The sequence below is a fragment of the Taeniopygia guttata genome, chromosome 6, assembly GCF_048771995.1.
Source record: "Taeniopygia guttata chromosome 6, bTaeGut7.mat, whole genome shotgun sequence".
NCBI classification, from domain to species: Eukaryota; Metazoa; Chordata; class Aves; order Passeriformes; family Estrildidae; genus Taeniopygia; species Taeniopygia guttata.
In genome coordinates, this window is record NC_133031.1 from 4957113 (window position 1) to 4983735 (window position 26623).

At 44.4% G+C, this 26623-nt stretch overlaps 1 protein-coding gene across 17 annotated transcripts in view; it reads right to left on the reverse strand.

Moving 5' to 3' along the window:
* The window catches only part of PCDH15 (protocadherin related 15), a 617117-nt gene that overhangs the window by 210385 nt on the left and 380109 nt on the right, over positions 1–26623 (reverse strand). The window lies entirely within an intron of this gene.

Sequence of the window (26623 nt, forward strand, 5' to 3'; positions counted from 1 at the left end):
ATTCCATATTATTGACTTAAGCACATGGACACATTTGCACCTTAATTCAGGTAGAGACATCTCTCACTAATCAGATCTTAATAGAGGCCAAGGGTGTTAATTGAACAGACACACTCAGCCCATGCCAGTTGGCTTCAGAGACACAGCAAGAGCCTGGTGCTGCTTAATTCACCAGCACAGATCTGCCCATGGGGGCTCAGAGCTAACAACAATCCAATGGAAACCAGGAATTTCCTGCCTACAGCAAATGGGTTGGAATGAGATGATCCTAAATATTTCTGGGATTCTACAATTAAACCTTTGGCTTCAGCAGCCAAATTGCTTCCAGGTCTCATCACTCAGTCGCTGGTGGCTGAGGTCAGTACCTGGAACCACCTGCTGAAATCTTCCTCATTTTCTCCACGGGACCAGGATGGTTTAAGGTTTTAAATGAAGTGTAAGATGGATTGTATTCTTTCCTGTGAGGATGGTGGGGCCCTGGCACAGGGTGCCCAGAGCAGCTGTGGCTGCCCCTGGATCCCTGGCAGTGCCCAAGGCCAGGCTGGACAAGGCTTGGAGCACCTGGGACAGAGGAAGGTGTCCCTGCCCATGGCAGGGGTGGCACTGGATGGTTTTAAGGTCCCTTCAAACCCAACCATTCTATGATCCTATAATTCCATTCACACCTTATGATTCTAACTCTGCCTTTCACATCCCCTAGTCAGCTGGAAGTGCTCAGCTGGAGGGATCAGGTGAGTTCCTGCTGGGCATTTCCCGAGTCAGATCACTCACCCCAGTCCTGTGTAGTGTTAGTTTTACTCTGACATGTCCTTTTTCCTTCACTGGATCCTTTCCCATTTCCCAGTTTTTCAGCATGCAGAGGCGAGAACCACCCTCCATTTTGCACTCTGAGGTGGAGCAGTGCCACATGGGTGTGACAGCCCTGTTCCTCCTGTCTTTTCTCCTGGCACAGTGCCTAAGGATAGGGAGTTTTGATTTACTGTTGGAGAGGACGGGCAGAGGAGCTTGTCCACAGTGATTTGTGAATATGTTTCAGAAGCTACACACTCCAAAGAACCTCTCCTTTTATAACTTCAGCTTCCATCTCCTGTTCTTTGAGATAATTTCCACTTGTATCAAGAAGCCTTTGAGTCCTCTGGGGCTGCTTCCTGTGAAAAATTTGCAAGCTTAATATTTGGATTCTTCCAGACTTGAGTTTGGAGCAGCTCAGAGAATTTACTGCTTAAAAACACCTCTCTAATCTAATCTATTACCAGGTCTCCATCCCATGGTGGGGAAGCACCAAGAATATGTTATTGGAATGTATGGGGCCAAATAGGCTGGAGTTGGAATAAAATCAGGTGTTTTATATGTGAAGATGAGCAGAGGTATAACTTTACATAGGAAATATTTTCTTGTAAAATTTAATATCACAGGAGCTGTTTGTTCACCTTGTAAAAGTCTATTCATAATTTTATTTTTAAAATGTTGTTACAGTGTCAAAATAATATCTAAAACTTCTAAGTAGCCTGATAAATTCACCTTCTTATTTATGGCTTTTTTGGGGGGGGGGCAGGGGGTAATGACAGTTCCCAAAAAGAGCCCTGGGAAACGCAGGAAACCTGAGGAATCTAAAGGAAGCCCTGAGAAGGAGCTGGCACCAAGCCAGAGCAGTTTCTCTGCTAAGAAAGATGCACTGATTGAGCACCACTGTGATGGCTTTACTGCAGGAATAGTATCATAAATCTATAATGTTTCTCTCCATAAACTCCACTGGTGTACAGTGTATTAAACTGGCTCTTAATAAACTGCACTCCTTCCCTCTTGCTTGCCTCCTTAGCACATAAAAAAAAAAAAAAAACAAACCACCAAGAACAGGAACTAATTTAGAAAATGAAGTCTATTCTTTTTCTGAGAGGAAAATGGTGGTCAGTGGCTCAGGGTGACAGTGGTGTCCTTTGGGGGACAGGTATTGATTAATATCTTCATTGATGACACAGGCAAAGGGATGAAGGGCACCCTCAGGAGGGTTGCAAGTGGCACAGAGCTGAGGGTGACCTGATTGTGACCTTCCAGGACCTGAAGCAACTACAAGAAACATGGAGAGAGACAATTTCCAAGAGCCTGGAGTGGCAGGACAAGGGGGAATGGCTTCCCAGTGCCAGAGGGCAGGGCTGGATGGGATATTGGGAAGGAATTGTTCCCTGTGAGGGTGGGCAGGCCCTGGCACAGGGTGCCCAGAGCAGCTGTGGCTGCCCCTGGATCCCTGGCAGTGCCCAAGGACAGGTTGGACTTTGGGGATTGGAGCAGCCTGGGGCAGTGGAAGGTGTCCCTGCCCATGGTAGAGGTGGCACTGGATGGGCTTTGAGGTCCCTTCCAACCCAAACCATTCCAGGATTCTGTGAAAAAAGAGAAAATTACTCAGGCAAAAACTTTAATCTTCTGAGGCAGCCCCAAAGCTGCCCTGCTCCCCAATTTTTCTTTCCTGCAGCATCACTGCCACATCATCTAAATGAATTTGCTGACCCCTGGTAGTCACAGCCCAGCATTCAGAGCTGGTTTCCATTGTGACAGGTTGCTGCCAAACACAGTGTTTGATTTTTTTGTCAGTTTGCAGAAGTCTCTCCTTGAAGGGGTCAGAGGATCCCAAGGGAAATCTGGTGTCATTTGAGAGGCACAATAACAGCCCATAACACAGGCCAATAAACAACGTTGGAAGCAATTCCTCTTGGACATTCAAACCCTTTCCCTTTTCATTTTATCTTTCCATTATAAAGAGCCCTGTCATTTCCAGTACATTCTTGCAATAAAATAGCAAGGCTGAAAAACTAACTGGTGATTTGTTGAGATGCATCTGACTGTGGAAAAACCCACTCCATTACTGGAAATTAAGAGCTGACCTCAGGGACCAGACATGAGCCACAGTCAATACTGAGTGTTAACTTTGTTCCATTCTTCTTGTTTAGCTGGTGAGACAAATTATACATTAAAATCTGGTTTGATCCTGTTCCATTTCAGCTTCTGCTCCAGACACTGCAGGGATGGTCTGCATGGACAGAAACAGGAAGGGACTGTTTACACAAAAATCCCAAAACCCCTGAGGCTGGAAAAACCCTCCAGGATCACCGAGTCCCAGCTGTGCCCAGTGCCCACCTTGTCCCCAGCCCAGAGCACTGAGTGCCACCTCCAGCCCTTCCTGGGACACCTCCAGGGATGGGCACTCCAAAGCTCCCTGGGCAGCCCCTGCCAAGGCCTGAGCACCCTTTCCATGGAGAAATTCCTGCTGCTGTCCAAGCTGAGCCTCCCCTGGCACAGCTTGAGGCCGTTTCCCCTTGTCCTGTCCCTGTTCCCTGGCAGCAGAGCCCGACCCGCCCTGGCTGTCCCCTCCTGGCAGGAGCTGTGCAGAGCCACAAGCCCTGAGCCTCCTTTTCTCCAGACTAATTCCCAGCTTCCTCCTTTTCTCCAGGCTATTTCCCACTCAATCCACCGAGGCTGGGCGATGCTGGTACCTGGCTGTGGAAATCAGTTCCTCTCTACACACATAATTAGCAAAAGGATTTAGGAACAAAAAACTTTTTTAGGCTCAAGACTTTGCACCTTCTGTCTCTGTACTGAGGGTACAAAGACAATTTAGTTGTGTCTTGCTGCTCCCCCAGTGCCAGCACATCAAACTTCCTTCTTTGCATTCCCTTCCACAGACATTATTACCTAGCTTGAAGCTTTCATCTTTGCTATTCCTGGATGGTTGAATCTGTGGGATTTGGGACATTAAACACAGCTCAATTTGAGGGTGAGGCCACCAGGAACGAGTCTGAAATGGAACCACCACTGAGGTCCCTGCATGGGCTTCCTGGGCTCCCACTGTGGCCATCCACCCTGGACCTCTTGGTGCCAACTCCTGCTGATGCTCTGCTGCTCTCCAACCTCATCCTGTCCCATGACTGCTGTTCTTACAGCATCCCAACCCACACTTCCTTCTGACCTCGGCGTTTTTCCCTCCTGAAGTCTGATTTAATGGAAGCGAACTTCAGCAGTCAAACTGATCTTTGCACACCCCCAAACAATTCAACTGCGAGCCTTTAATGAAGCCTTAACGACAGCAATTCCAGCTCAGGGCACAAGGGAGCAACTGAATGGTGTAAGTGCAAATAAAAAATGAGTTTCAGCTGAAGCATTCACAAGCCCTGCTGCTGGTGACAGATACCTGTCATATCCCAAATGGAGCTAGGAACAAGCTTTACTCCTTCCAAGATAAATCAGTGTCTTCACTCCCAAACATTTTCCTAGTAATGGAAGACAATCATGCCTCCAGCTTGGGAAGACATCATCATTTAGAGCAACACAGTCAGCTTGATTTTCAGAAAAGAGTGATAGGACGTGATAAGAAGTGGCCAAAAACTCCCAAGCTGACTTTCCAGCGCACTGGATACAACATTTCAAACACAAATTCATATAAATATCAAATAAGGAAAACAGCCTGGTGGTTGAGTAGCACTCGTAATGTGCCATGAAAAGCTATTTTCCTAATGGACATTTGGGGATTTGGGCACAAAGTTGCTTCCACAAGCAGATGTTGGGACAGAAAAACTCTCAATCAGCTCTGCAAAACTGAAAGGATTTGCTCAATTTAGAACTGACCTGAAAAACACATTCCAGAATGAGGAGAATAATCAATGTTTAGGCAAATAAAGTTCCATGGTTTGGCTGAATGGCACATGAGGAAGTTATAATACAGTTTATGACTGGTAATCTCATGATCTGAGACCTGCTAGAGTAAAATGAAGGAAGGAATGCCTGAATATGCTAATTGAAATAATGAACTGCTGAAATACCACAGCAACTGTGCTCCTGCAACCTGGGCTGAAGCAGAGCTACTCCAGGCCATTTATTACAAATAATGAAAAGAAAGGCACAGCAAAGGGGGGGATTTAGTGGCAGTGGCATTCTAGAGTCTGCTGAAGTGGCCAACTCTGTTATTCAGGGGAATTCTACTGGGCTTGCTGGGAGATATCATCTCTAAATTTGGGGTTTGCAATCATTAAGAGAACATGGGAATTAAGAAATATTAATAAGACTTGAGGTTTATTCCTCTCTCACTTTTTCTTTTCCATTATTAGTATTATTAATACATTTTACTTTAATCCCAGAAGTGTTTGGATTGCAAGGAACCTTAAATTCCATCCAGTTCCACCCCCTGCCATGATCAAGGGCACCTTCCACTACCCCAGCTTGCTCCAAGCCCCATCCAGCCTAGCCTTGAATTCCCACAACCTTATTTTTGCTCAAGTACAGGGGTGCTCCTCTTGCAAAACACAAAATATCCATCCAGGACACTGCGGCCAGGGCTCACTGCAGGGAAATCCCTAGAAATAAGCAGCTGTAAAGTATGCAGAGCACCTTTGCTCTCCTATTAATGAATGCACCAATGCCCCATAAATGCAGTTATTTTACCCACTGTACAACACCCAGACAGCAAAGAACTCCAACACAAATTCCATTATTCCACCAGAGAGGTTCAGCTAATGATTCCAACTCCACACTCTTTGTCAAGTTAGAAGACACTTGGATATTTTATATATTTAACATCCAATTGCTCGTTGTTTATTCAGAGCTAAAAATTGAGTACCAGCTGTGGCAGCTTCCCACATTGTCCCCAAAGACAGCAGGGTGGTTGTTTTGATTCAACAACCAGTACATTTTCATGGCAGGCAGAAAGGAAGAAGGAAGCTTGCCAGAAGCAGGGATTTCACCGTAAGGAAGCGACTGGCAGGTGGTGCTGGGGCACAATTATCCTGGATTTATACATTTATCTGGTGTAATCCTCAGTCCTGGCTATGGCACCTATGATTATTTGGCTTTATCTTGTTATTGCTACAAACTTCCTGTGACACTCTGCTCAATCCAAGCAGAAATTTCCCATAGATATCCCCATGCACTACAACTGCTCCTACTTATGGTTTTATTTCAGTACATTTGCATCCTCTGAGAATCTGCAGTTTTCTTCTTGAAAAATACTCTTAAAATCCATCCCAGCAGCAAACTCAAATGTGGGTTGGTTTATTTATTTTCCAAGCTGAGTAGATTCTCCCTCTGTTCCTTCCAGCTTTCTTCCTTCTCTAACTCTTTCCAAGGAGGCTGTGATATTTTTTGTGTGGTGCATTCAGCAGCTCCAAGGGAGCTTCCCATCAATTCCAAGCTTCCCCCTTTATTGGGAGTTTCCAATCCTGTCCAACCTGGCTTTGGACACTTCCAGGGATCCAGGGGCAGCCACTGCTGCTCTGAGCACCCTGTGCCAGGGCCTGGCCACCCTCATAGGGAGGAATTCCTTACCAAAATATCCCATCTATCCCTATGCACATCCCTGTGTCCTGGCACTCCAGGCCCTTGGAAATAGTCCCTCTCCACATTTCTTGTTGGCTCCTTCAAGTCCTAGATGGCTACAATTAGGTCACCCCAAAACCCAGAGCTTTTCCTGCGACTTATTACCATACAGACCTCATTGAGTATTTGCTTCTGCAAGAACACCATGAAAGAGTTCAGTAAAATCAGTATTAAAATGTGGCATATCCATAATTTCCACCTGAATTAGACACCGAGCCCTGGCTGCCCAGATGGCAGGGAGGACTCAAATATCCAACTTCTCCCTTTCAGACATGACCCTTCTGCCTATGGAGATGCCAGAGGCCTCGTTGTCTTCTTTGCCCCATCCCTGGAAGCATCCAAGCCTGGGCTGGACAAGGCTTGGAGCAGCCAGGGATAGTGGAAGGTTTCCCTTCCCATGGCAGGGGTTGGAATAAGATGACTTTTAAGATCCTTTCCAACCCAAACCAGTCTGGGTTTCTGTGCTTTTTTTCCTTTTATAAATGTGTGCTTCCTTTAGGGCTTTGCTGCAAACAACCCTTGTTACTCTCGTTTGCTGCTGCTGTACAGCTCCCATCGGCTCCCTGCCTTCCAGCACATCTGTGATGCATCTGTTCCAACAAGAACTCCAGATGTCCAGAGCACATGGATCTCACCATGCTGCCGTAGTTTTCAACACTTCAAGCACTAGTACAAAAATCTGCATATTTAGTCTTGGTCTGGTTGATTGGCTGGTCTAATCGGAATAAAATCTTCACCCCGCGGCACTTCTTCCTTGTTTTCTACCTGAAGTTAATCAAATTCTACCCTATCCCTGTATTTCTTCCACAGAAGATAAACTCCCTCAAATTGGTCATTTGTTGAAACCATTCATTCCTCGGGTTCCCTCCAGACTTCTAACCATAAATGCCATTTTGGCTGAGGTGAAATTCATCTGAAACAGCAGCTATTAAAAGGAGACATGAAACTCCATAAAAACCTTGGAGGCACTGCTAAGCAGGTTATTCACCTTCTGCTTCTCACCCTGTTTTATTTGGGAAAACAGCCTTCAGTGGGTACATACCATATGTAATCTTTAAGCTACATTAAGCTGGCCAATAATTTGCATGGCAACTTTACAGAGCAGAAAAAGGAAAAATATTTAGGGTTGGAAAAGACCTTTAATATCCTGAAATCCAACCAAGAACCATCACCACCACTGTCTCCACCAGTCCATGTCCACAAGTGCCACATCCACAAGTTTTTTGAACACTTCCAGGGATGGGGACTCCACCACCTCCCTGAACAGCCCATTCCAATGTTTGACCACTCTCTCCATGTAGAAATTTTCCTTAATATCCAATCTGAGCCTCCTGTGGCACAAGTTGAGGCCATTTTCTCTCATCCTATATCCAGTTTCTTAAGGGAACAGATCGACCCCATCTGGTTCTACCTTCTTTTCAGAGAGTTAAAGAGCAATAAGGTGTGTCCTCAGAGAAAAAGTTGGCTCTCTCCTCAGAAGCCTCACTGATTTTTGGGAGCTCATTAACAACAGTTTTGAAGATCCCACAGGTAATTCTCATTCCAGTGTGTTCCACACCCAACACCTTTCACAATTCACCAGGAGAATATTTCCACCAGATGAATCTTGGACTAAACAGCTTCCAAGCAGTAATTCCCAGTTCTCTGCTGTAGTAGTGGGTAGGTCACACAAAAGCAGCATTTTGAGGCTTGAACCCAACTCCTCTGTGCCAAACCATTCAATTTCTTTAAGAACAGGGGCTCAGACAACTGGTACAGGCAGCAGCTCCAAATTTGTTCTTCTCCACCTGAAATTATATTTAAATACTACCACAGATAACATTTCCCCCCATGCTCTTACCAGGAAGAAAAAAAATATTTCATGCTGGATCCAATTACGATGCAATCAATTTTAACTGATTCTGCTCTGAGTAGGCATAAATATTTCTCATAAAGGAAGTTAGGGTAATTGATTGATTTAGATTAATAGAGAGAAAGTGAGCTGTATTACAAACAGCAGGGAATTAAGTTTGTCCTTGCAAGCATGAAACAACACCAAAGGTCTCTCAGCCTTCAAGTATGTACAAATCAGAAAGGAAGAGGAGTTTTTCAAAGAGGGCAGAAAGACCCACTTAGCACAGCAGGGATTTAAAGGCTGGAACATCAACAACTTCCTGCTGCCATATTAATGACCTACCAACTTTGAGTTCCAGATACAGCTCTTGATTTCAGCTGCAAAATGTCCATTTCTGTATTCATGCTCTTGCTTGGAATTCAAAGTCCAAGTTCTCTTTTTTGTTTGTTTCCTCTATCGTGATTATTATTTTAACATCAAAAAAAATGTTCCACACCCTTTTATTTTTTTCTTTTCCCTTTTCTTCTTTTTTTTTTTTTTTCCTCTTTTGGGTATTCGAGTGTTAATTGAATGACCACAACTGAGAGTTTGCTAGCCAAAGCCAGGAGTTTTTCCTTGTCTCCAGTTGCAAAATAACTGCATGAACAAGGCTGGAGATGGGGCAGTGTCTTGTCAGGAACCAACACACTTGAGTATATTTGAATATACACCCTAAAACTTCATCTGACAGTCTGGATTGCTCCTCAGAGGGAGGAAGAGCATCTCAAAGGAGTGACCTATTGAGGCTTTGAGAAAAACCCAAACGATAAAGGAAGGAGGCAACATCTGTGCAGCAAATCCTTGTGGGAAGAAGCACCACCCTATGCTGCTTCCTGAGCAGAGCAAGCTCTGGCAATCCTTCACTTTGCTCTTTGCTAATAGATGGAAGTCCACCTCTGCTCAAAATAAACTCTATGGAAGGCTCCAAAAAAGGCTGATTAACATGGAGATCACAAAAACATTCATGCGCTAGAAGGTGTTTGAAAGACTCCTCTGTCAGCAAGAGGAAAATTCACTACTGCCTTTGGAAGAACCCCAAATCTGACAGAACCCCAAACCTCTGTCACTCTGGGTGATGCAGTGCCAAGGGATGCCACTTCCCAGCAAATGGAAAAAAAGGCAGAAGAGTTGTCTGCAGGGTCAGCACATAAAATACAGACATGTCCTGGGGTGGGCAGCTCAACCATCACGGGTATACGCTGGGCTCCAAGAAAGCCATTCCCACTTGGAACTGCCAGCAGATCCTATGAAAGCACCAGTCCAGCATTTAACATTTTTACAAAAAACCTAAAACCAAACCAAACCAAACAAGAATCCCAATGGAAACCATTGAGATAAAAAAAAACAATCACACAACTCAAATGTTTTTCCCATGATACACATTCTGTGCCACTGTTTGCAGCTCCATCCATCACACCCACTGACTGTCCTGCCTGCTTCCTCTGGATTTGCCCACTCCTGGCCAGGTTACCCTGGCATACAGCCCCTGGATCCACCCCTGGGACTGTTTGATTCCTTTTCCCCATCAGCTGTAACACCACTGGAACACACTGGCTGCAATTAGTGGTTTCTGGGGATAAATGAGATAAAGAAGGCCTCATCACAGGGGAATGATGACACCTGCTAAGATTGTCATGATGTTCTTTACATAAAAAAAAAAAAGTGTTACAGGGGGGTAATTAAGTTTCTCTCATCAAAAGACTAAGACATATTTTCCATTAATGGACAGGTTACACAGGCATGTAACTCTCAAGGGAGATATCAACAAAAAAAAACCCAAACAAACAAACAAAAAAAAAACCCCAAAAACAAAAGCAAAACAAAATAATTTGATTAGGCAAAACAAAGCAAACATTCCAGAAAAAAAGAAGCCACTGAACACTAACAGAGATAATAGAATCCTATATTTTGGTTGGGAAGAACCTTAAAGTCTGTCCAGTGCCAATCTCTGCTATGGGCAGGGACACCTTCCAGTGTCCCAGGCTGCTCCAAGACCCACCCTGGTCCTGGATGCTGCCAGGGGCAGCCACAGCTTCTCTGGGAAATCTGTGCCAGTGCCCCACCATCCTCATCACAGGGAACAATTCCTTCCAGTATCCCACCTAAGCCTGTCCTCTGGCAGTGGGAAGCCATTCCCCCTTGTCCTGGCATTCCATCCCTTGTCCCAAGTCCCTCTCCATCTTTCCTGTAGCCCCTTCAGGCCCTGCAAGGCCACAATTTGGTCACTCTAGAACTTCTCCTCTCCAGGTGAACAATCCCAGCTGTGCAGCCTTTCCTCCAGCAGAGCTGCTCCATCCCTCTGCTCATCCTTGTGCCTGCCCTGGGCTCTCTCCAGCAGCTCCAGGTCCCTCCTGGTCTGGCCCCAGGGCTGGGGCAGCTCTGCAGGTGGGGTCTTCCCAGTGTGAGACAGAGAGAAAGTTGATAATACCAGAGAAACAAAAGACCTGAGGAGAAACCTGTGACTGCCCAAGTCAAGCCCTTGGAAGCAGCTCTAAGATTCTCCATTGTTTTGTTTCATAGGCAGCCAAAAATCAGAGCTGGTGTAGCAGAACATCTCTGTCCAAAGGACAGAAAGGTCAGAATAACTGATTATAAAAACACACATTTTTCAGCAGAAAAAGGTGATTTAAGCCACAAGATGTTGCTGAAATCCTGGCTACTGACACTGAAACAGAGGACATGCCAAAGCAGTGTTGACAGTTCTGCGCCTCTGGTCCCAGCACGTGGATGTCTCCTGGAAGAGCCAAGAGTGCTCAGATCCCTTGGCAACAGTCCTGAAACAGGGAAAGCAAACACTGTGCCATTCTTTAATCCCAATAAATACACACATCAGTTAGAGGCTGATCCCAGGCAAAACAATGCAAACAGACAGAGGAGACCAAATGCATGCTACAGGAGTATAATACACCTATTAACATGGGACAATGGGGAAAAAGTATATGAAATTGGTTATTTGTAATGAAATTACAAGCCTGGGGAGCAGAGGGAATGCAAGTTCCTAAGTTTAAATATCCATGGCCTCATATCACATAAGCTGATTATGAAACTATGAAAATAAACTGGATGAACATTAAACGGATTAAGAGTGAGCGAGCTGAGGTCTCAAAATGCAACCAGGAAGAAATCCCTGCATCAGCCACGTGTAAACACACAGATCCAGGCCTGGGAATGGTTGGGAAATGCAGTGGCCTGACTGGGAAGGGTGTGGATGTTTCCAAAATGCTGCAGAGCCCTTCTTTCCTTTAGGGATGAAAAAAGTTGCAGGCTTTGAGTGTACTCAGGGCAAATACAAAGGCTCATGGCAGGCCCAGTTTTCCTCCAGTACCTCCCTGCTGTCCCTGCTGGAGCTGGGACATTGTCCAGGAGCACTGATACAGGGTGTAGGTGTGTAACCATGGGATAACAAGGGTGTGCCTGGCATTAGCAGAGCAATGGGGCAACACTGCGTAGTCCTGTGGGCCAAAACTCAGAAAGTGCAATTAATCCAAGTCCTTGGAGAGGAGTACAGCCATAACCTGCAACTTTGGTTTCATCAGAAGTGCTCTAAAACTCCCTTTTTCTGTTTCATCAAGCAGAGACTGAGGAATGAGATGCCCAGACTTGTGCTGCCTTGGCAAAAACTGCTTTCACTGTGGAGAACAGCAGCCCAGCAAGGCTGGATTCCCACCATGGGGAGAAGGAAGGCGAGTTTTCTTTCAGAAGGGGAATATTTTACTTAAAGGTGGGATACTTCCTTTACAAGTCAAATATTGTTGGAATCCAAAATGCAGGGAACTCTCAGAACGTTGGGCCTGTGAGCCAAAGCTTGGAACTAAACACAGGATTTGATCTGAGACCTTGGAAAAGGCTTCACAACTCAGGTGCTAGAAGTGAGAATGTGGATTTATAGTTTAAAGCAGAGACACATTAAGCTAAGTAAAGTTTAGAGTTTTAGAGTTAAAGATATAGAAAAATAAAAGTAGTTACAAGGGTAAACAAGGATTTTAGAATGCAGCACAGTAGGTTTGTGTATCATAACATGATTGGCTGAGGAAGCTTACACTGTAACATGGGTCCTTAAGACAAAATATTTAAGGATTGGGTCAAAAGCATAAAAATCCTTGTTGGCAGTGTTTTATTGGTCAATAAATCCTTAAAAGGTCTTGTAACTAAAGGTCTTGTGACCTTCTGAACCATGTGGTGAAGATGTGAGCTGAATTTACCCTTCCTGCCTATGTATAAGAAAAATAAATTGCATCATGTAAAACCACTCAGAGGTCCTGCCTCTAATTCCTTCCAAAATCCCCATAAAATATATTCTTTCAGAAGTGGGATATTTAACTTTCCGGGTGCTGTATCAACAATGGAATGGGATTGTTCGTTAATAATGATGGTGGTGACTGGAAAAATGAACACTGTGAGGTTTCAGCATCTTCACCATTTATTCAGCACTTTTCCTTTTGCACTTCTCAGGCTCATCCCTGCACCCACCTAACAGCAAGGTTTGTATTTTGGCTGGAGCTGGAATGTGTTCTGCTTCCCTGAGTCACTGATGGCTTTGATGGGATGAGGCAGGGAAGGGTGAGAGGCTTAGCTCAAGTCAAAGCTTTTTCCTTCTCCATTTCTGGCTTTAACCTCACAGACAGCACTCAGAACCCAAAATTAGCCCGACATCTAAAACTCAGAATACACACAGCTACTCCATGGATGGTCTTTATGCTTAAAGGCTAATTAGAGTTAATAAAAATAATATCAGAATGCTCAGGGCTCTGCCTGGATGCTGAATGAAAAGGATGGTGCAAATCAGTACTGAAGGGAAAGCAAATGTGTGGTTTTAATGTATTTTAATGTTTACTAATCCAGCAGAGACATCTGACACCCACCAGGCATGTTTTCAGATAGCTGAAAATTAACAGAGATCATGCCACTAATTATAAAAACAATTAAACAAAACCAAGGCAGCACATTTTAATTAAAGAATCTTCCCTTTTTTTTTTTTTTTTTTTTTAATCTATGCCATGTCATATTTCAACAGTAAAAAAATCCCAACCCAAAGCTCCAATGTGCTGTCAGTTGGGTGAAATTGCCCTTGAAAAAAAGCAGCCACCGTTTCCCATCTGTCTGCAGAATAAAGAATTAATGAAAGGAAACCCTTAGTCAATTTAAAAATAATGAGCCATCAATATGGAACTGCTTCAGCTCTATCAAACTGAATTAACAACTCATGTTTTTTTTTTTTTTTTCTTGCCTCTGTCTGCTCACTTTTTTTTAAATCCAGTTGATACTAAAAGGTAAAAATCCTAAATTTCACACTTAACAACCACCCAATTCCTTGTCTGATTATAACAGGTAAGATATATAAAATATACTAACTTAAGTGTGGCTTAACCTTACTAAACCTGGAGTACAACTTTCCAGCACCTTTCTTTGACACCTGAACTCCAAGCAGGCATCAACCATGACTTGGGCAAAACCTGACACAAGCAAAGGAAGGGGTAATTCTAATTGTGCCCCAAGTTAAAACTACCCAAGGCCCCCAGGTGATGGAGGGAACAGTTCCCTGAGGATCCTGGGTTCCAGGGAAGCACAACAATCATCCAGAACAGGCTGTGAGCCCACAGAAGGTGTCTTTAATCCTGTCACCCCACACTGAAGCTTGCATGAGCACTGCGCAACCCAGGCAAGCAGAACACAAAGCTATTTATATACAATTTTATCACCTATTTCTCCTCTCCCCCTCCACGCTGACCCTTTGTTTGAGGCCCAACAAAGTTCATATATTTTGAATTAACGATGAAAAACACGTCCTGCCAATCCACCTCCCATGCTGGCATTTACTGGTGCTCAGGAGCTGTTTGTAATCTTGTATTCTAACCACTATCAATTATCATAAAAAGGTTGAAGTCTTCACCTGCTGTTTGATAAATAATGCATGAGAGAGCTTAACAACAGGCAAGAAATAGCACTGCCAGATCTTTAACACTTAATATCCAACCAGCCCTGGTCCCCAGGGACCTGAACAAAAAGCCCGTGCTCCAGGGGCAGAGCCTGGGTGAAGAAAGGTGCTTTACAAGTGCCTTTTACAGAGCTTCACAGATCAAAACCTGTGGTTTGCCTGAGATGTTGCTAATAAAATAAATGGAAAAGCAGGAAGCTGTTTGAACTGGTATCACATGACATTCCAAGGGGGAAAAATAACATCTCAATAACCTGAGAGCTCTGTGAGAACACTAATTAAACAAGGAGGTATTCACCATCTTAATGATTCTATGAGTTCTATGATTCTAGGAATTCTTCTTATGGAAATACATAGTTCATTCCACTGTTACTGAGGTTTTTTTTCTTTAATTTTTTGTCCTTTCTTCTTTTTTTTTTTTTTGTCCTACTTTATTATTTTTTTTTTAATAGACAGCATCATCCTTCAGGCCCACCCTCCAGCTACACTACGAAAACAAAGCAGAATATCCTTCCCTTTCAGCTTCTCTCAGCCAGAGATCTTTAAAAACCAGATCCCCCTGTGGGAAAGATGGGAGGAATGAACACACCCATGGTGACAACTCACCTTCAGGAGAAATGGTTTCTCACTGCTGAGATTAATTAAGTGCCTGGAGGGGCTTCAGCAGGAGCATTAACGCTGAACAAAAGCATCAAACAAACCCCATATGGTCACTTGACAAATTTAACAGGTTAAAACATTATCAGTTTATTTTGACGGGATTTGAAAGGGTTTTAATAACCCAGGGCAGCCCCTCAGCATCTCATGGCAGGTGGAGGTGAAGCAGGAAATCCCTCCCAAAAACCTGAAAGGTTGAACCCAGCCTGTGGATCCCTGTCCTGCTGCACACAGAGCTTAGAGGGAAATGCAGATCCTGGTATGCCCAGGCTGGAAAAAATCCAGTGGAACACGGCTGAATGTCAGGGAAACATGATTTTTTTTTTTTTTTTTTTTTTTTTTGTTGACCAGAGCTTTGCTTTTACAGGAGAAGTAGAAGAAATTAACTGCAATCCTTCATGGCCAAGGGAAGGGAAGGACAAGGGAAGGAATGGTTCCAAGGATGTTCCCCTTGGAGAGATGGATGCTGACAGCCCACTGAGGGTTTGGGTATATTCTAAAAAGGTCAAGGGGAAAAAATCAACTCCAGAAAATTCCTTTAGGAAATGAGTAACAACAAAAGGAATTTCACTTACCCAATTCAGAAGGCCAAACAAAAAACCAAACCTGTTCTTTCCCACAGAAAGCCAAGGGGGAGAGCATGAGTGCATAGAAAATTACACCATGAACATCAACCATTTGGCGATCCTTTTTCCTTCCTTCACTGGAAACCTTTTTACTTTCTGATGAAATATAGTTTACAAAAAAAAATCAAATTCCACAAGACAGATAATTCACATTTTGCCTCAAATCAGTTCCTAAAGGATCTGGAAGAAGGGATGTGCCTCTTGTTCTGATACAGCAACCACACCATTGAGTGGTTTGGGTTGGAAAGACCCCCCCTTCTTGTTCCACCCCCTGCCAGGGTCACCTGCCACTATCCCAGGTTGCTCCAAGCCCCATCCAACCTGGCCTTGGCACTGCCAGAGCTGGAGAACAACCCAGGAGACCCAGATAAATCCAGAAGGGAATTCCCCAGCAGTTTCTGATCTGTGGGGTAAGCAGAACTAATTCTGGAAAGGGAAACAGATAAAAAGTGACATTTGACAGACAGAAAGAGCAACTCACAGGCCAAAAAACTCAGAAAGAAATTAGGACATTCAACAGTTAATTGCAGTAAGGGACCATCATTCCCAAAAGAGTCCCCCCAAAGGGTCTCGGTAAGATTTTTGTTTGTAAAAGGAATGAGACATAAAGGTGCTAACAGAGGGAGAAATCAGATTAGTGCTGGAAGAGACCTCTGGGACCATTGAGTACAGCTGTTAACGCAGCACTGCCAAGGCCACCACTAACCCATGTCCCCAAGTGTCACATCCATGTGGCTGTGACAGTCCTCCAGGGATGGGAGGGCATTCATCTGATCCACAGCATCAGCTGTGCCAGGGCTGAACAACCCTTTCAGAGAGGAATTTTCCCAATATCCAACCTCCACACTGGCACAGACTGAGGCTGTTTCCCCTTGTCCTGTCCCTGTTCCCCCCTCCAGCTGCCTCCTTTTGTCATGAAGTTGTGGAGAGCCAGAAGGGCCCCCCTGAGCTTTCTTCTCCTCATCAGACTTGAGGATTATCCACCAGAAACCCCAGAGAGGGGAAGAAACAGTCCATGGGTCACATCTCAGGCCAGCACTCTCTCCCAGCCCTTTGTATATATTGGAAAGACTTGGATGCATCAAACAGAGAGTGTGGAGCTGTGAGGGGAAACAGGATAAAAAAAAAAATAGTAGCCCAAAAAAAAAAAATAAAAGGGGAAGAAAAAAAACTATCAAAACACACAGACACACTTGAAAAGTGAGGTGGTTCTCCCTGCTGCTGCTTTCCTCAGGGATGGCCTTTCGAAAAACTAATTCCTTGCATGGAAGATAATTTGTCACAGAACTGCTCTTTTAAACTTCACCCTGTTGTGAAAGTGACAAAATAATAGGCCCAACACGAATGCTCAGCAGTGCATTTCAGAAGCAACATGTGCCAGGTTTTTCATTGGGTTCATAAACCATCCTGAGAAATAAAATTTTATGCCTGGTAGCAGCAACGTATAATTATTCTTGTGAACAGAACTGATATATATTTGAGCAAAAAACTTAGTAAAAGATTCATAGAACATGGAATGGTTTGGGTTGGAAAGGAACTCAAAGATGATGAAGTTCCATCCCACTGCCATGGGCAGGGACACCTTCCACTGTCCCAGGCTGCTCCAAGCCCTGTCCAACCTGGCCTTGGGCACTGCCAGGGATCCAGGGGCAGCCACAGCTGCTCTGGGCACCCTGTGCCAGGGCCTGCCCACCCTGCCAGGGAACAATTCCTGCCAGGGAACAATTCCTAATTCCCAATATCCCATCCAGCCCTGCCCTCTGGCACTGGGAAGTCATTCCCTGTGTTCCGTCCATCCAGGCTTTTGTAGAGTCTCTCTCCATCTTTCCCATCAGCTTCTTCAAGATACAATTTGGTCACCCCAGAGCTTCTCCTCTCCAGGTGAACAATCCCAGCTGTGCAGCCTTTCCTCCCAGCAGAGCTGCTCCATCCCTCTGCCCATCCTGGTGCCTGCCCTGGGCTGTCTCCAGCAGCTCCAGGTCCCTCCTGTGCTGGGGCAGCTCTGCAGGTGGGGTCTCACCTGAGCACAGGGGCAGAGGGGCAGAATCCCCCCCTCCCCTGCTGCCCACGCTGGGGCTCAGCCCAGACAGAACCCAGGGGGGGTTCTGGGGCCCAGCTCTCACCCCCAGCACCCCCAGGTCCTTCTCCAGGGCTGCTCCAGCTGCTCATCCCCAGCCTGGATCCATCCCAGGGGGTTGTCCTGATCCCAGTGAAGCATCAGCACCTGCCCTGGTTAAACCCCAGGAGATTCTTGCCCTCCAACACCTCCCCCAAACACCTAAAGAAAAAACATGGGCTTATCAGAAGGAGAAAATGATCCCTAGTACTGGGGCAATGGTATAACTTAGAGATAGCTAGCAGGTCCAGACTTAATGATTTATTCTACTCAGGCCCTATGTTCCTAAACAATTGTGTCAATAGGATAAAAAAGTGGAATAGCAGAGTAATGATGAAAAATGATGCTTGAATAAAGGAGGAAAAATCTCTGAGAGCCATGGAGCAGAACATTTGGCTTGATTAGCATGACTTTGAAAATCTGAAAGGATACAAGGAGCTTTCACATGAGGCTGTGTAACAATATAAACCAACAAATGAAATTTATGTTCGAGCCAAGCAGGGCTTTGAAATCCATCATTTATTGAATCATTTAGTGTTCCAAGCACTCTGCTGTTCAAAACAAGCAATAACTTAAGTGTGATCCTTATTAGTGATTCAAAGTTGGAATAAAGAGAAAAATTCTGATGTTTTGGAGCAATCTCTTTAAAAACATGGGGAATATGAGGGTAAAATGTATGATCCATGAATTGCTACACTTTTCATCCACCATTTTAAGATCAAAATAAAATTAGTACAATTAAAGGAAGCTGGGATATGACCATTATAAAGCCATTTCCCCCCCATGTTTTCTGCTTTCCCTCCTCCTTTTTTTGGGGAAGGGTTTGAAGGGTTATGAAAACATTGAGGGCAGCTCATTACTCACCTGGTCCAGATCCATGCTCCCAGTGCCACATCCAGACACATGCTGAAGAATGGGAAATGCACAGCCATACCTGCTCACCCAGGTGTGAAAAGGGACTGGGGTTATATCATCACTTTAAATGGAAATTTAGGTGAGGTTGCCTTGGAAGGAAGTAATTTTTCAAAAGTATGCCTGGCTTACAGAAAGCATCTCAGAAAAATAATGTGAATTTTGTCCTGGGGGCAGGCTTCTCAAGATTCTCAGGTGCCTCCTGAAGAGACAGAATTCCAGGATGGATCAGGTTGAAGGAGCTGAGTGGGCAGCTGGTGGCACCTCCCTGCTCCAGCTGGGCCATCCCAGAGCACAGGGCACAGCATTGTGTTCAGATGGGTCTGGAATATACTCATGGAGGAGACCCCACAGCCTTTCTGGGCATGGACCAGGCTCTTCTCCAGGGGCCCAGTGATGGCACCAGAGAAATGGGCAGGAACTGATGCCCAGGAAGTTCCACCTGGACATGAGGGTGAACTTCGTCCCTGTGCAGTGCCACAATGACTCAGCTTCTCACTTTCTGGATCTTCTATGGATTCTTGATATCCCTGTTGTGCTCCAGAGGGAAGCAGGGAGGGGCCCTGTGCCTGGACACCACCCTTTGCATCCTGCTCACTGGGTACTGCAACAGGATTTGCGTGCAAGCCTTCCCTCCTCCAGCACTTCCACAGCCCTTTGGCACCACGAGCTCTCATTTTTGGGGAAGTTTTGTCCATTTTAATCAAACACTTCATTTCTCAGCAAGGTGAGGTGGAGAATTCTTTTGACACAGAAGAGACGGAAGACCAGTTTGGGGGCCCATCACACTGTTCAACGTCTCTCCTGGTGTTAACTGGAACTTGGAAAAAACTGACATAGCTCCAAACATTCAGGTGGGATACTGGAATGAAAATCCTCCCTGGGAAGGTGGTGAAGCCCTGGCACAGGGTGCCCAGAGCAGCTGTGGCTGTCCCTGGATCCCTGGCAGTGCCCAAGGCCAGGCTTGGAGCAGCCTGGGACAGTGGAAGGTGTTCCTGCCCATGGCAGGGGTAGCACTGGATTGGCTTTGAAGTCCCTTCAAACCCAAACCAGTCTGGGATTCCTACACAGGACTCAGCTGAACAAAGGTGAATTTTGAGAGCTGAGTTGGCTCAGCAGAGCCCCAGCAGGTCCAAAAAGCTGATTCCAGACTGAGCAGCTCCAGCACTCAAGAACCAGTAGAGCTGGGAATTTTGGAAAGGGAGCACCTGCCCAGAGAGCTCACCAGAGCTGAGGGAAGAAGGACAGATGGATGCTGAGCTGCAGGGCAGGAACTCCATGGTTTGACAAAGAACTCACATAAAAGACCACTCCTCAGAAGGCAGAAGATCCATTTTCTCTGACACCAGTGTCACACCTCTGCTGGTGGCACAGGAGGAAAGGTGCTGGTTGGAGCAGCTTCCCCCAGACTTACCAACCCTGATTTGGGCTCTGTTTTACACTCCAAAATTAGAGTGATACCAAAACACCTGGAAAGCACATTGCAGTTCTGGAGACTGATCCCAACCATCACCTCCCACTCCCTGAAGCAAAACTGATTTTAAAAAGCCTTAAAATGTATCAAATCTTGCACTGCTCTACTAGGACTGTGACAATCAATCAGAAGACGATCAAAGAGCATTGCTACTGAAACAACATTTGCTGTTGCAAAACTATATGGAAGAAATCATTAGGGAAATATGCAGTGCTTCATTGGCAAAGGTAAATAGACACCCTGGGAATATGAATGGCTCACGTACTATAATTTGCATAATTTATTCTGACTACTCAAACTCTCATAGATGAGATGTTCAAAAAAATTCCAGTCACTCTGAGGAGAATTTCCAGTAAAAAAGGAAATCCTAAACACATTTTGAAAAGGCCTTGGCATTACAGAGCAGAATTGTGATCCACAACAGTTACCCTAAACTCAAAATGGAGTTAAATCCCTAATTTTTGCCATTGAAACATCACTTCTCTCTCATCCCTGAAGGCAGTTCAAGGACTTCTGTCCCACCTCTACCAAGTGCACCAATACCAGGTTAGGATATTTGTCCAGACAGCTGACAGCACAAAAATAATTAAATATTTCAAACTCTATCCCCATTTTCTACCCTTAAGAATTTATCAGCTTTTAAAAGGACAACTTTTCTCTACTGCTTCCACCCCAAATTACCCCCTGCTTTTTGAAACTTTGATTTTATTTTTTTTAAAGACATAATTTTAAAAAATAACTGAAAGAGGAGAATTGCAGAGATCTTTAACAGCTCCGCTAAAGTCCCAACCACTGCTGATGTGCTGATAAATAGAAGTAGAATAATAAATGGATCTATTTTACAGCTTCCTCAGTCTTTACACATTTGTCCGACATGAAAAACATGAGAATTTAAATCCATAGCATAAAACCAGCATTAGACACCAAATTGATTCATTACTTCCTAATGAAATCCTTAATACCCAAATCTGGAGCACACATCATTATGGAACAGAAATGAACAAACAGGACGGAATGTAACAAAACTAATTTCCATAAATTTCATCCTCTTTTCCCATCTCATGAATTTATAAACTAAATCAAATTGTCAGGAAAGAAGTGATACTTCCTGGTGAGCATTTTGACTGAAGCACCTGCAGGCAGAGTTGAGAAGCAACACCTATAAGCCAACTGCTGACATGAAAAAATGGGGAAAAAACATAAATAGAAGCTATAAAAAAATAAAACTATTCCATATTTCATCTCACTAAAGTAATTTATTAGCTAAGTAAATTATGGAGGAAATTGTGGACAGTTCTTGGACCAGAGCATTAGAAAAATAAACCAACTAAACTGCAGTTGGGTGTCTCTTGATTCCTTGGCACTGTCACAGCCTTCCCACCCCCAGCCAGGGAGGCAGCAGCAGGAAATACTGCTGCAGAAACCTTCCTGGAATGTTCATTGTTTCCAGAGGATCTCAGTAGAGATCCCAATTTAACCCCTTTTTCCAAGTCTAATCAGCAAACTCCTCAACAGCCAATGAATGCTTTGAACAATCCAGAGCCAGAGCCAGTACTTCTCACAGCTCCACAGAGTCTGGGTTAGAAGACACCAGAAAGCTGATCTAGTGCCACCCCTGCCATGGCAGGGACACCTTCCACTGTCCCAGGCTGCTCCAAGCCCTGTCCAACCTGGCCTTGGGCACTGCCAGGGATCCAGGGGCAGCCACAGCTGCTCTGGGCACCCTGTGCCAGGGCCTGCCCACCCTCCCAGGGAACAATTCCTAATTCCCAATATCCCATCCAGCCCTTCCCTCTGGCACTGGGAAGCCATCCCCCCTTGTCACTCCATCCCTTTGGTGCAGAGTCTCCATCTTTTTTTGTCAGCTCCTTCAGGCCCTGCAAACCCACAATTTGGTCCCCCCAGAGCTTCTCCTCTCCAGGTGAACAATCCCAGCTGTGCAGCCTTTCCTCCCAGCAGAGCTGCTCCATCCCTCTGCCCATCCTGGTGCCTGCCCTGGGCTCTCTCCAGCAGCTCCAGGTCCCTTCTGTGCTGGGGCAGCTCTGCAGGTGGGGTCTCACCTGAGCACAGGGGCAGAGGGGCAGAATCCCCCCCTCTCCTGCTGCCCACGCTGGGGCTCAGCCCAGACAGAACCCAGGGGGGGTTCTGGGGCCCAGCTCTCACCCCCAGCACCCCCAGGTCCTTTTCCTTTCAGAGCAGCATCCACAGGAAACCCCAGGCTCCCAAGGAGCCCAGGGATGAGCAGATGGAGCAGAGCTGCCCAGCCCTGCGCCGTGGCACAGTCAGTGTTCAGCCACGTGGGGCACAGGAATCAATACAAATCCACTCCTCCTGTTAGAATTTGTCCAGAACATTCCACAAGGGTAACAACTTCTGACAGAAGTTACTCAATCTGGCAGCTATTGGATCTAATGGATCACCTCTCTTCCTACATAAAAACACAAATCCGGAATAAACTCCACAAAGCGAGGCCTAATTTGAGCAGATGTTATTACGGGCCTGGGCCTGATCCAGCTCAGATTTATTCTGCTGGCTAATCTAATGTCTTAGACCTGGGATTAATGACCGCAGAACAGCATCAGCACCAGAGATTCAGCAAAACACTGCTGAGACTCATCGCCAAAATCTCATCAACCACCTCGACTGCACCTTGGGGTGGAATGGCCAGACTGGGCCTAGACACTCATCCTACAAACGGCCAGATTTCATCCCAAGGTTTATTTATTGGCTGCAATACCTTAATTTACATCTGCACACCACACCACATCTCCATTGCCAAACTAGATCCTGAGCTGGTGAAGATAAAGTTGAAAAAGATGGTCAAAATCTGGTAAAAAAAAAAAAAGCATAAACACTTTAGGGAGCTGTAAGACTGTCAAAGATATGGGAAAAATCTATGTGTGGGCAGGGAGGCATAAAGACAATGGCATGAACTAGATTAAAAAATCAGCTGAAGCACTTTCTCCCTGGAAACATTTCACAGGAATGATAACAACATGTAAACTAATAACTTGAATTTTTTTCCATTAAAGAAACACTACAAAAAATAGTGCACCAAGTAAAATCAAAATACAAAGAGTCTTCAAAGTGCCTTTATGGGAAAAATAAGAAAAATCAAGATAAAATCACAGTTTGGTGCCTTTCCACGCCTACACATTCACTGCAAACTTGGGAAATGCTGTTCTCAGAATCCCTTGAAATGGTAAAATTAAGATGACTTTCCTTCATAAAGCTGATTTTTGAATGATAAGAAGCAATAGGTGAAAGCATTTTTGTTTAAGATTAAAGCGTGAGATGCTCATGAAGGCAATACAAGAATATCATGGAATCATTTAGGCTGGAAGAGCCCTCAAAGTCTGAAGCACCTTCAAGTCATTAATGAAACAGGAGGGAAAAGTAGGAAATTATTGTTGAGACACAGCTCTTAAGGAATGCATTTCTTGATGTGCTCAGCCACAGCAACCTTCCAAACTGATTTTTACTAAACAACTTTTCCCCTTAACCAAAATGCCTGGGATAGCAGGACTCTTCCTTCTTTAGGGTTAATTAGTTCAATTCCAGCCCTGGTGGTCACTGAACATTTAATTGAGTAATGAATATTCAGAGGCATCACTCCCAGTCCTTACCAGCACACCTAAGCCCACTTCTGGAGGGAGGCTACAGATTTTGTGCAGATGTCTGAGGACATTTTTGTGCAGAAAATATCTGGGGACATTTTCTTAAACCCCTGTTGATTGTCCCGAAAACCAAGTTAAACCAGTTTGGACCAGCATGGAAATCATCAACGTAATCAGATCAATTCTTCCAGCATTACATATAATAAAACTGAAAATAAATTGGTGCAACAGAATTAGGGGGAAGAAACCCCACAGTTTTGTTTCCTGCATTTTTGTGCCCCATTTCCCATGAATGCCTCCCCACAAGGGGTATGGAAGGGGATTTGTAGCAGGATCACATATCCTCTGCCTCCCCAGGAAGTCAGGCAGAAGAAAGGCTGCTGCTGAGAGAGCAGGAAGATGAAAAAGTGTAAGAATGACACTTGACCCACCTACAGCCATGAAAGGTGCAGTTCCTTGTGAAAGACATCCCCAAGGAACATGGAGGCAAGAGAGCAGGAGGTTTTGGGATTTGCTCCCATTATTCATTAGAGCACTCACACCATCGTAAGAGAAGCAGAGAGGAAAAAACCCAACAAAATAAAATCTAATCATACCAACACTGACTGATTTTTCTAGGATGGGAAAGAACACAAAGCATTCCTAACTGTGGTTTTTTTTTTTTTTTGTTCTGGATGGAACACCAAGACACCAGTTCCTATTTGTCCTCGCAGGAAGGAATTCACTTTGGTCTGCTTTTTTCCTCTACCCCATCTTCTGCTTTCTATTCCAAATTCTAATTTAATCTCTTAGCCTTTAAATCTTGCCTTGTAGAAGTCCTTTCCCAAGTGTACACTTTCCATCAAAAGCCTTGCCCAAAGATTCAAAACCCTGGAGAATTTCAGGCTGTTCATCTGAAGGGAAAAAGAACAGATGGCTCCACATGGAGGCCTCCAAAAACTTGGGGTACACTGGCAATGAGAAAGTCTGACCTAGGAATAAGGCTCATTCAGACTTTAAAACAAGTTAAAACCAAGTCTCGAATCCAGTAATTAAATAAAAATAAATCCATGGGCGAAAATAACTCTCTGCCTATAAAAATCATCCAGAAAAATTCAGTTTTGCTGTTCATAAGATAGAAATACTATCACCCAATTCAGTTCAACACAGGGAAAATCATAAAATAATCCCTTTATTCCTTAAGAAAGGTCAAGTTCACTCCTTGCAGGATTGCTCACATGAGCACAATTATAATGTAATTTACTATGGTACCTAAATTACTTGATATAAAGAGATCTCCATCCCATGGCAGGAAACTGTCAAATCTTAACATCTCTGCTGATTTCAATAATATCTTTAAAGGTCAGGCACAGTACCTGTGTGCCAGACTGTGAAAACAAGCAAAAGTTATTTGGGAAAATGTTTTTATTCTGTGAGGTTTGCTCATCTCTGACTTCCTGTGAATTAGGAATGATTGATCTCATGTGCCATGGCACAATTAAACTAAATATCTGTTTCTAAAGAGCAGGATTTTCTGTTAATTGCCAGAACACAATGACCACATGCACTGATGGAATTAAATGACTCAGCCATTGTTTTGAGATCTCCATCCTTAGAGAAGCCATCCCAACCTCAACAACAGACCCTTGGAAGTAACAGTGCCATGGAAGAACTAAAATAAAGATGAGATTTCACACTTTAGGTGAGCTAGAAACTTGTTTGTACAGGCAAGAACAAAATTAGGTGGATTTTTATTTCTGCATCTCTTGGAAATCCCAATATAAAGTTTGGTCACTAGAAACGTAGAACACCACACATTCCTTATTAAGTTTTGTATCTCAAACTGGGTTGGGCTGGAAGATGCCTCAAAGCTCATCTCATTCCAACTCCCTTGCTGTGGGCAGGGTCACCTCCCACTGGACCCAGTGGCTCCAAGCCCTGCCAAGCCTGGCCTTTGACACTTGCAGGGATGGGGAGTCCACAACTTCAACCTCTCTTTCTAAAGATTTTCACTAAGTTTTTTTGGTGGCAACATTGGTTTGGGTTTATTTATAACCCCTTGCTGTTAGTAATTTTTTCTAATGAGTAGGGAGGATGAAAGGCTATGAGAGATGAGCTATGGCAGCCAAACCATTTCAGCTGAGGGGGTTGTTCCACCAAAACTGAGCCGGCCACAACTGGAACACATCAGGATTTGACAGCAGCTGGCCTAGAACCTACACATCAAAGAGCACATCCATATTCATAGCCCTCCTTTGGACACTCCTGACTGCAGAGAAAACCATCCCAGGAGGAGGGAAAAGAACCTGGTTTTAACAGCCACCCCAGTACCAGAGCTTTTCAGCACATACAGGTGTATTAAGAATTGGTTTATTGAGGAGCTTTACCCATAAATGCATTTATCCATCTAACTTTAAGCAATTCCAACAAGGAAATCCTCCCAGAATAACAGCAGAGAGGTTCCACCAGCATCACCTGGCTTTATCCACCATCTCAAGCACCCGTAACTGATAAACCACAATCACACAAGGCACAAAACCAGGCCCAGCTTCCAAGGCTAAAATAAAAATCCCTAAACACACAGAATGAAAAGCAGGAAAGAGTAGTAACTTACTCTCAGGAGTAATAGCTGATTGTAAAAGGGTAATGCACTTTTTATTCCATCAAGGTACGCTGCATAAATGCAATGCTCAGACCACAGATTAACAAAATGAGAACTCTCTGATTTGTCAGGATAATTAAAATACTGAAGAAAAGTGACATTCCTTTTCTTTTGAAATTTCCATGACTACAACCAAATTCTTCCATTTCAGGTGTGTCCATAAACTCACGTTCTTAAACATAAAGGGAACCAACAAGCAACCTCCCAAAAACCCAGAAGACCACATTGCTAACACTCTAGTCGTGCTACAGAGTAAAATTTTAGCTTTACCCAAACAAAACCAAATACTGACCACAACAGTCCTCTGGTACTGTCCCACTGACTTAAGAAAAATTAAGAAGGTCTGTTTGCCACAAGGGCCTTAAAGACTGGTTATAAGTAATACATGTTATAAATAACTGTGGGGCACTCA